Source organism: Taudactylus pleione, unplaced genomic scaffold (assembly GCF_031769625.1).
Source record: "Taudactylus pleione unplaced genomic scaffold, aTauple2 ptg000612l, whole genome shotgun sequence".
Taxonomy (NCBI): domain Eukaryota; kingdom Metazoa; phylum Chordata; class Amphibia; order Anura; family Myobatrachidae; genus Taudactylus; species Taudactylus pleione.
In genome coordinates this window covers 3687046-3697660 of record NW_028285014.1, presented here as the reverse complement: position 1 = coordinate 3697660, position 10615 = coordinate 3687046, and positions in this window count along the sequence as shown.

Below are 10615 nucleotides of genomic sequence, written 5' to 3'. Positions count from 1 at the left end.
TGCTGAAGTGCTGATAGACAAATGGCTGCTTCCCGACGAGCAGATGTATAATTCAACCAAGAACCAGAAGGTAGACGCCTCTGTGCAGTGATTGGCTAAAGTGCACCTTAACGATCAGAAAGCATCTGGCCACTCTGCTCCCGGGCTCTGCTTCCTACACAACCACTGCCACGATAGTATCTTCTCAGCAGCTGAAAAAGCCACGGACCAGAAGTTGGTCGGATGTGACATTCCCGGTCATTTTGATGCCCAGGATTAGTTACCACCAAGACTCTGGACATATTTTATAATTACCATATTCCCGGACAGTTGGTAACCCTATGAGAGGGCCAAAAATAATCTGAAAGACGAGACCCAGGAAGGATGTCGAAAACCAATAAAACAAGGGGAGAGAACAGTGATGAAGAGGAGCGGGGGAGGGTCATATATAGAGACCCCATTGCTTATAATGAGCCAAGAGGAAGAGGAACAATAAAGGTGTGGGGGTAGGAATATCCTCAGGATGCTCAGGAATATCACAGTAATAGTGACCAGGGGCAGGGCAGAGCGCTGAGGTGTGGATAGGAAGTTACTGTGCACTCTTGGAAAGGGGTGTGGCCTATGGAGGGAGAGGGCATGTCCTCGTGACACGCCTCGAATCGTCACACTTACAGAGGTGCTGGGCTTCCCCCAAGCTCTACCCACTGTGAATAGTTGCCGCAATTTTTCCAACCTGCGGGATACTGCGGGTGGGGACACCACAGGGCAGGCTGCATTAGTGGGAATACTACAGTAAAGAAAGAGCTAAGGACATGAAATTAGCACAAATATTAACTGTGTAGGCCAAGAACATATATCAAGAAGAACCAGGTATGAAAGTGACACCATGGGTTTTACGTGGCCTATCTATTAACAGTGCCCCTGTGGTGGCGATACATTTTTTTTTTTTAATCACCACAATAAAAAAAAAAAAAATTTATGTTGTCGAAGCCGGATGATTGGCTGAGACAGAATCTGTGAAAATTAAAATCTGCATGATGCCATTTTGTGAATGGCAGCAAGACACCATTTTGCAAATGGCCGCTCAGCGCCATTTTAGCGAATCTCACACAATATCAGTACATACGGCAATGCTATTATTAGCGTTGTGCGATTACATTGCTACTGCATATTGTTTAAAGTCCCACCATACCCCATACGCACATTAAATTATACATATAATATACAAGACGCACAGTTGCGCTGTTTAGCAAAACACTCTACACATAAAACACGATACGCACAGTAGCGACTGTACGATACCCCATGTACGACGCTGTTATGATTATTAGCGTCGTGCGTCCGCCACTGCCCCAGGTTAAAAGTCCTCAATATACTAATACGTACATTTATTACTACATATAATATGAACAATCCTGCAAAGCACGTACCATGGTGTACTTCACAAACACGTAGATGCACAACGCTAACTAGCGTCTTTTCTTAATATCCCCGCACTGACACATTGCATACTTACATAAAACGGTTCCCTAGCATTAAGGTTAATATTCAAGGTTATATTCATTATGAATTATATTGTGAAAACAGGTATTTTGATATCTAGGGTTTAGTACATGATAAACAGACCGTGTTTGGTGCCATTTTGAACCACTGTTTATTTGCAGATTTCCAGTTCCATCGGCAAGGAGATTGCAACATGCGTCTGCAAATTATGGATCATAGAGAGATAGGCATTGTAATGTACTCTGTAAGTGTAATGTAATTAGCCAGTTTAGACTTGTTCTTCGGCTGGAAAACGGCCACAAAGGGCTGTTGGAGGCTGAACTATTACAATACATACTGACCTATGAACTGCATCGTAACAGAAGAACCAGGAAGAAGAACCAATGGGATTATGCCAATTATTGTATTGCCTATCTCTGTAAGGGTACATAAACATGCACTCTGAATCTGATAGTTAGTCATCATTTGCTTGCTATTGACAGAGGCTTCACTTTTGATGCCGGAAATCTGGATCCAGAGCGCATGCGTATGTATTCGACTGTACCTAGTGATTGTTTGTTTGCGCTAATTGTATTTAGATCACAGTGTGTAACTATCTGCTTTTTGTTGAATAATATCTTTTTGTGCTTTGGAATCACAATCAAAGTCTGGAAAGCAATTATTTCTTGTGCGACATACAACGCTAAATAGCGACATTAAGGGTGTATAGATCATTAGGTATTCATAATGTAGAAAAACTATTGCAGAGACAGAGCATCTAAGAAGCATTGGCAATACTGGCACAGAGTAATAAGTGTTAATGTAACAAGTCCGTGGGCTAGTTTCTGTAGTAGTGTGTACGCATTAGCTGGTCAGCATACGCACTGAATTGGGTTTTTCAGTTCTACTAATTACATATATTTAAACAGTATATAACAATATGTTAAAAATATTTTAAAACATGCTGTTCTAAGATAATGGGGCTTATACTGAGTTAGACACTTCCTCGGCCACTTTTCCCTGCAGTCGCGGCGATGTACTTACTTTCATAAGCTCACGTGACAATGCGCCAAAGTAAGTCTCAAAACCGTGTGTTTGAAAGTTCAATCCTATACTGTCCACTAATCATTAGTATTGGCACGTGCACGAGCCCCATGCTGGGTGCAAGAGCCCTGTCTCTTCCCCCATACGCACAACTCAGACTAGCATGGAGCTGTACTTACACACCCACAACCAGTGGCGTAAGTTCATTCCAGACGCCCGGAGGCAAGTTGTAATTTGTTCCCCCCCCCCCCCCCCCCCCGCGTCACAGCCGCTGACACTGTAATGTAGCAATTCGCATGCAGACAGGCTATAGATAGACAAAGGCAGCAGCTGATGGTCTGACATGGAGCTCTCCATTAGTGTACGGTGACTTCTCAGGTGCCGGGAAGGGGTGCTATGTATTGGCGGCCGTGACGGTACACTTCGGGTACATAGTTACAGCCCTAACTGGGGTGAATATGTGGTGGACAATGGAGGAGGTGCCCCTTCAGAGCTGGAGCCCGACGGCAGGCGCCTCCATTGTCTCCCAAAGTTCTGCCCCTGCCCACAACATCAGAAGCAGACGCTCCGTGCACCTAGAAACGCCTACTTCACGTTAATCTCCATTCACACAAGCTGTGATGCGCATGCACTTCGGACACATGATGCAGGACATGCGCACGCAGACGCATGCCCAGTCGGCTACAAATCGGATTATGCTCTCGTTTTCACAGATGTATCAAAATCACCCCCGTTTGTTCTTTTTTTGTTGTTGGTTGTAATGTTGCTCTATGAACATTGTCAGAATGTTGATATTAGGGTTAAGTTGCGGGCAGGGGGTTTAGTGTTAGGGGAGTTTTGTGTTAGGCTGTGGGGGGTTTTAGGGTTAGGCTGCAGGGTGGGGTTTAAGAATAGTCTTCAGGGTGGGGTGTTGGGTAAGGCACTAGAGGGAGGGTTAAGGGTAGACATTAGGGTTACGTGAGAATGACCGGATGATTACTGCTCTGGCCTGAAGGTCACAGTCACATGACCACCGGGACCCAGAAACTGGGCTGGGCTCACTGCAGCTGTCGGGAGCAAGGCAAGTCACCGCTGGGCTACCAAGGGACGTTATGTCTGCATTCTAACATGTCGACATTTCATCACTGTCTACATGATAAATGCCAACATGGTTAACGTTGACATGACCATGATGACATTATGACTCATGGTGAATGTCGACATATCATACATCACCTGTACAAGTGATCCCTGCCAGGGTTCGACCACGCCGACAGATATGTTTTAAAGCATTACCTCTGTGCCATTTCATAATAACATATTATATAAGAAATGAATGTTGGACAGGTAGACTGGTGGCTAAGCTGGCCAAGATATAAATTCTGACTCCATTACTGGAAATTTTAATACTTTGCCAGTCCTCATGGGCCCAGAGCATTTGTCACTTTATTAAAACAGCACTGGTACCCAAGTACTGGTGCAGGCAGGCTGTCTACCAATAAAGCTTAGGTCAAGGTATGACATGGAAAATGTAGAGAAAAAAAACAAACTTTTACTCACAGGAAAAGGAACCTTTAAAAAACGCATACACAAGTGGTTCCCAAACTGGGTGCCGTGGCACCCTGGGGTGACTCAGGTTGGTGGTTCAGTACCAAATAAAATTATTTTTAGTGAGTGTGATAGGCAAAACCAGTGCTAATGGCTGCCAATAAAAATATATGCGGACAAAAAGAAGTGCAGCCCTGTCAACCACCACATAACTGAACCTAAAGGTGCCTACACACTACGCAATGTGCTCACGATGCGATATCACGAGCAATTTCCCTTGAACTCTCCCCGGCACTCCAGGACACGATGTGCAGCAAAAGCCGCACGATGTGTTTCTAGATCTATCGTGCACAATCTAAAGATTTGCCGATGTTTAGATCGTGCAGGATAGCAGACAGATGCTTGCACGGGTCAGGGATATCCGTGATGCATGCATCTGTCTATAAAAAAAATAAACAAAAATGCATGGACGGGATCAGTGAGACCCGTTCATGCTGCTGTGGTTAAAAAATGAAAACCTGTGTAAAAAGAATAAAAAAAAAACCATTATGGCCCCTCCCCCAAAAGAGCAACCAGCCCCGGGCTTTAGTGACCCAGTGCTGGTTGTGCAAAATACGGGGGACAAACGACGTAGGGGTCCTCCCGTTCTTAAGCAAAACCAGCACCTGGCTAGTCAGAACCAGCCCTGGTTGCCAAAGTACGGGAGACACACAACGTAGGGGTCCCCCGTATTTTGCGCAACCAGCAATGGGCTCTGATCCGGATCTGGTTCTGAAAATACACGAGGATAACATGCGTAGGGTCCCCCTGTATTATCTAGAACCAGCAGTGGACTTTTTCTAGTGGGGGGGCTAGTGCCACAGCCAGCCCTTTCACTGGACCCCCCAGCCAAAGCATTAACCCTTACCGCTAGACAGCCCATTACCGCTAGTCAGCCCCCCAATAAAGAGGTCCCCCTCTCCAGGGCACCCCAGGCCTAGGCTGATAGCCCGGGGTTATCCCCGGCACCCCTGGGCAGTGGGTGCCGGGTTGATTATGTAGTGTAGTGCATTTCAAATAGTTATACATTTTGTCTTTTACTGTGGAACTGCAGGTCCCAACAAGCCTCCCCCGCATGCTGGTACTTGGAGAACTAAAAGTACCAGCATGCGGGCTTTTACGGGCCCGCTGTTACCTGTAGTTCCACAGCAAAAGCAATATTAAAAAAACACAGGACAAACACACACCATACAAAGTAAAAGTTTATTAAACATGAATGCACACACTATCTCACATACTCACCTATGTATCCCTGTAGCCCATCGGTCCTCTTCTCCAAGTAGAATCCATAGGGTACCTGTAAAAAAAAATATCCATATTCACCCGTTTCCTATGTGAAGATCGGGTTCTCTTCATTCCATTGTAGGCAATCCATGGGGTCTTGGCAAAACAAAAACACGGAAATACGCGAGCCACCGGACTTTAGTACCATCCTGTAAGGATGGTACTTCCCGAATGAGAGCTCAGCGGCAGGGTATCACTATGGAAACCCCACCGCTGAGCGCTCATTGACTTGGTGGGAACTGCTCGTTGGCTGAGAGGCAGAAGGCTCGCCTCTCTTAGCCAATGAGCGCTCAGCGGCGGGGTTTCCATAGTGATACCCCGCCGTTATTTTTTCTTTTTTTTTTTACACAGGTTTTCATATTTATTAGACAGATGCACGGACAGAGATCCGTCCATGCATCTGTGTTCTCATGCTTGCAGCACAGATCTCCCTGATCTATGCCTGCAAGCATCGTAATCGGATCCGAACGACATATCGTACAGGTATAAACACTGTACGATATGCCGCAAGATCGTGTACGAGATTGGCATATCCTGCCTGCTGTAGGAAAGATCTGAAGATGTAATGTACGACCCGCGGGGATGCGCATCGGCATTGTGATTGTACACTCACGATTTGGACATATTTTACACAATCTGTCGTTCTGATGCGTTGGAATCGGGCGAATTGTGTAAAATATCGTCTAGTGTGTAGGCACCTTAAGGGTGACATATAAGCACGATCTACTTCATCTAATAATTGATGAATTTCTCAGTAAGAAACTTTAGGCCCAGGGGTGCCGTAAGAAAAATGCTGATACTCTAGGGCGGTGTGATTCAAATAAGTTTGGGAACCACTGGCATACAGTCAGCGCCCAATATTTGTAAACGGCAGCATTCTGAGTGCAGGACATGCTGGTGACACCAGTAGAGGGAGCATTTCTAGCTAGTGGCAGGAGGAGCAACAGAATAGGCTGGCTGCCTACATGGCCAATAAAATTAGTTTGCCAGGCAGAATACTGGTATCTTGCAATCATTAACCAGATCCAGGCCTCTGAGCCTAGGCTAGTATTAGACAATAAGGGGAAACAACGTTGTGGCCCCCCTCTTCCTCCCATTTTCTAATAATGATCACTATAGCAGGAGGACACTCAGCAAATGGGTCAGCCCAGGGATGGAATCTCTAGGGAAGAGAGGACAACCAGCCCAGGGCTGAAAGCCCAATGTCTGCACCCCCATGTGCAGAGGTAGTAGTATAAGTAAATAGTTAAATAATATTGGGGGGTTTTTTACAGGTGGAATACAGATCCCAGCATGCCAGGACAACAACATATACTTCCATACTGAATTTGGATTATTTTATTATATTAAAACAGCTTCAATCATCAATTTGTTACTCACGTCCGGTCCATGTAGCATCCCTGAATCTTGGCAACACAAATATACGCTGCTACTGCATCTCTGGCAGCCCCATTGTGAATGAGAGGTCACTCGGGAACACTCTCCATAGGAATGAATGGGGACGTGCTGATTGGTCATTTTGCTGCAGTTCCCACGCTCTGACCAAATATACCCTAAAGTTGGTGAATGGCCACGATACAAAAAATGAGACAACTCTCAGAAAACAGCAGTTTTCGAAGGCTTATCTGCATTTTTAATATGATAATTAGGCCCCTTATTGAACAGAAGACATGAGTGACCCTTCCAAGTTCTTCCCTCGATATCTTACCTGTAAAGGAATTACATAGGGGCCTATTTATCATTAAATATTTGCGGCATATTCCCCAAAACACCCATTTTCGTGGTACACCCTCAAATAATAAGTATCCCCTAGATATATTATGGAGGTCCCTCCATTTCCGACAGTAGCCGCAACCTCCATAGGCGACACATTCCGGGAGATTCTGAAGATGGGCTGCATTTTGCAGAAATTACTGGGAGAGAGGTTTCCCCCCGGACCCTTTTCATCAATGGCCACAGCGAAACGCATGTCAGCAGGGGGTCACATGGTCCCACTCAGTGTACAGAATGGTACTGTAGAGCTCGGGAGTACTAGCAGACTGCACACTGCCTGGACATAGTACTAACTACACACAGGTAACATCTCTCCTCTGTCCCACTCTCATCAGTGCAACCACCCTCAGTGACTCTGCACTGTTTTTACATCAAGGCACTTATGGACAGTCGCCTGACAGTATCTTCCTTCCTCCATAGGGTTAGTTGCAACTGCTTTCTCACATCACTGTTCACTGCATTGCACACAGTGAGGCAGCAGAAGTAATGCAGCTGTTACTCCCTATGCCTCTGTGTTTACACTCAGTACAGCCATCTATCACACAAGAAGTTTGAATACATATGTATTTGTTAGCTGTCATGCATGCTGATTAAGTGAGATAAGATTTTCATGCTGTTTGGAAACTAAAACACATCTGTTATTCATGCTATAATTAACATCCATTATGTAATTGTTGATAGAGCATCATTTGTGTCAGCAATTTATTTATAACTGCTGATGTGCATTTGCTGTCTAGGTACTATCTATGTTTATGCCTGTGTGTTGTCAGCTCTGGTAAAATACCAATGTGATCCAATGTCACTTAGGATCTATATAATCTACAATAATTTTCCAGATTATTGTAGATTATATAGATCCTAAGTGATACTGGATCACATTGGTATTTTACCAGAGCTGATAATCAGGTTTTCTGTGATAAAATTGAGATGCAGTTTCCTAACTCCCATAAATTGTACAAGAGCTCCACCTAGTGACCATATTAGGATCACTCATATAATATGCAATTTAGCATGTTAATTATTCTTTTCAGATTATGCTTTTTCATATTTTCCCTTTAGAAATATATTTTATATTTTACATTCATGTTTGTGTTTGACCACTATTCTTTTTAAAAAAAAGTGGCAATTTTCTAACCTGTTAATAATATCCCTTTTCCACAAAACTTATAACCCTGGTGTTATGAATACCTGGGAAGATTCCATGATTCCTTTTACAGAGATGAGGGGCACAACAGAATAGAATAAGATTGTGTAAGAAACTTGCCTAAAAAGGCCTATAGTAGTCAAAGGGGTAAATTTACTATTCAAGTTTGGTCGAGTTTTTTAGTTTTTAAACTCTCTTTCTTTCACCAAAACTCGGGTGAGTTTTCCCTTTAACAACTCGCAAATTTACTAAGAAGTGAGTTTAGGTGAAAGTGAGTTTTTCAATGATGAAGCAGATCGAGTTTTTTCCTCCAAATTGCGAGTTTAGAGGAGAGTTTAGGTGAGATTACTCACCCGAGATTGCAGTGTTTTCTATCTTCCAAACTCACCCGAACAAGCAGCCTGCACATATCAGTAACATTAGCGGCTGCTCATTGGCTGGGACCCACGTGGGTTCCAGCCAATGAGCGGCTCCTCTACGTGGGTTCCAGCCAATGAGCGGCCGCTAATATTAAGCCGCCGCTGATTGGCTGGCCTCCCGGCACTAATGATAGCTCAAGCCCAGAGCTGTCATTAGCGATACTGTAACAATATGCTGTAGTGACTTGTTACAGTGTCTCCGGGGCCCTATTTGGATTACTGCGGAGAACATCGTGGGACAAAAGGTGAGTATTGGATCTTTTTTTACAGGTACTTCCATTGGATACTTTACGTTGAGAAGGGATGTGAACATCTGGAAGAAGGTGAGTATGTGAGTGTGTATGGATGTAATAAAACTTTATTTTCACGGTGTGTGTGTCTTGTTTTTTTTTTAAACATTTCCTTACAGGTGAACTACAGGTACCAGTGGCCCCTTAATTCCCCGAATGCTGGTACTTGTGGTTCTCCAAGTACCAGCATGCGGGGGAGGCTTTCTGGGACCTGCAGTTCTACTGTAAAGACAATGTTGTTAATTACATTTTTAACACTATACCCCTGGCTTGTGACATCAGCCCCCCGCTAGAAAGGGTCCAGTGCTGTTTTTAATTACAGGGGTACCCCTTCGCAAATTTTTTAGCCCTATAATTAAAACCAGGACTGGCCCTGCAGCCTGGTGCTGGTACCTAATTTACGGTGGAACCCTACTCGTTTTGTTCCCCGTAATTTTAGGTACCAAGACAGGTACCTGAAACATACACAATGATCTGTGTATGTTTCAGCCAAACTCGCAGCTCAGGAGGTGAGTGTTTAAAACTTCTATTTCACAGTGAGTTTGCTACAATCTCACACGAGATTGCAAACTCAAATCTTACTAAATTTGCGAGTTGCATTTTTTGCATTTAAAGTACTTCCTAATTTGGCCGATGGTGAGTTTTTTCGAGTTTGCAATCTCACATGCGTTTTAACAGTGAAAAAAGAGAACTCACTTCAAACTCACTCGAGTTTGTTTTTAGTAAATTTGAGAGATTAAAAAAATGCCTAAACTCGCGTGAGTTTGCAAACTCACCAAAACTCAAACAAACTCGACCCTTTGTAAATTTACCCCAAAGAATCTGATGACAGCCAGGAAGGAGATGCAGACCTATGGCTGGGTTGCAGTCTCGATTGCTGATGTGTACAAAGTTTGAGATGTGACTAAATTGATGTTAGAAGTCTTGAGGGCTGGTGAGTATTTGACTGGGATGCGGCTTTATGGCCAAGTTGCAGCCTTGAGGGCTGATGCGTACTTGGCTGCAATGTGTCCTTGTGGCCGAGTTGCAGTCTTGAGGGCTGATGTGTACTTGGCTGGATGCGACCCTGTGGCCAAGTTGCAGCCTTGAGGGCTGAGGTTTACTTGGCTGGGATGTGGCTGTGTGACCACGTTGCAGCCTGGAGGGCTGATGTGTACTTGGCTGGGATGCGGCATTGTGGCCGGGTTGCAGCCTTGAGGGCTGAGGTGTACTTGGCTGGGTTGCGGCTGGGACAGCCATGATTAGATAACAAAAGTCCACTCTCACGCAGCAGTGCAGCTGATACTGCTGTACGGTAGGTAACGAATAGTCCACTCAGGCAGCAGTGCAGCTGAGACATTAGTAAAGTAGGTAACGAATAGTCCACTTAGACACTGCAGTGCGCCTGGGACTGCCGCGATGAATGCAATCTGAAGTCCACTCAGAAGCCACAGGGCGGCTGAGACTGAAGAGATACACGTGGCAGGAGGTACTGGAAAACACCACGAGAAGGATCTCCACACTCAAAACCGGAAGCCACGTAATGAACGCTATAGCCTATATCCGAGCAGAAAAACCGCAGAGGTGAAAAAGGAGAGGGATCCAATCAGAGCAGGTCAGAGATGACGGAGAAGACGGTAGGAGGAACTCACGGA